Genomic DNA, 1,013 nt, shown 5'->3' on the forward strand with positions numbered 1-1,013 from the left:
TTGTATATAGATCAGTGGACTAAACTTAATTATTGTTTATTATTAAAAGGGCTTTCAGCATATTTTGTAACTGATGTATTTTGAAAACAAATCAATTTAACTGCTTAGTTATCAGCTAATGATCGGCCAAGCTGATAGATCATAACATTTAATCAGTCACCAAGCATTTTATTTATTTATTTTATATATATATATATATATATATATATATATATGTGGGTTTGCCATGTTGCAACCCATTTATTGTGTTTGTATATTTTGTTTATATATATATATATATATATATATACACATACATTATATGTTTATTTTACTTGCAGCCTTGATTTTGCAATGCATCCATACATAAAAAAGCAATAGTATTATTTTTCTGTCTTACGTTTATGACATGTATGTGGTAATAAAAAAAAAAAAGCTTTTTATTATTATTTTTTTTTATATATTTGAGCCTTCGCTTACATTGAGAGTCTGTGTGAACTTCACAATGGCTTTTTACTAATCATCATCTCTACAGAAATAACAGCTCATCTCCTCCTCAAAATCACTGTGCCATCATTACCTTTGCATGGCAACCATTAACAACCAAGAATATATTGCATTATGACATTACGTCCGTTATAAGCAAGTCACACTCACAGCCCCTGCACAGCAAAAACCCCAGAATGAGTAAATACTCTTACAATAGATCAGAGGTTTTAATAACAAAGACAGCAACATAATAGTGACCAGACAGCTAAATGAGCAGCAGAAAAGGCAAGACATGACAATACTGAAGTACAAAAACACTGAAGACTGCTACACAAAGACAGGATTTAAGTTACATATTGCATCTGTTACAAAAGAGATTTATATTGTATTGAGAGTGCTTGCTGTGACAAGTGCCTTTGTTGCTTTGTTAGTCAGATCAGTGGGGCCACTCAACTAAACTTAACCAACAATAACAAGTTTGGAAAAACAACACAAAGGGTGATTCCCCAAGAAACACAGAATGTTCCTATAATGTAACATATAAC

General features: G+C 31.1%; 1 protein-coding gene across 1 annotated transcript in view; it reads right to left on the reverse strand.

Moving 5' to 3' along the window:
• The window catches only part of LOC107685343 (CAP-Gly domain-containing linker protein 4-like), a gene marked incomplete at its 3' end in the record, with an annotated part of 51,625 nt that overhangs the window by 48,774 nt on the left and 1,838 nt on the right, over nucleotides 1–1,013 (reverse strand). The window lies entirely within an intron of this gene.

Source organism: Sinocyclocheilus anshuiensis, unplaced genomic scaffold (assembly GCF_001515605.1).
Source record: "Sinocyclocheilus anshuiensis isolate Anshui unplaced genomic scaffold, SAMN03320099.WGS_v1.1 scaffold974, whole genome shotgun sequence".
In the NCBI taxonomy this organism is placed as follows: domain Eukaryota; kingdom Metazoa; phylum Chordata; class Actinopteri; order Cypriniformes; family Cyprinidae; genus Sinocyclocheilus; species Sinocyclocheilus anshuiensis.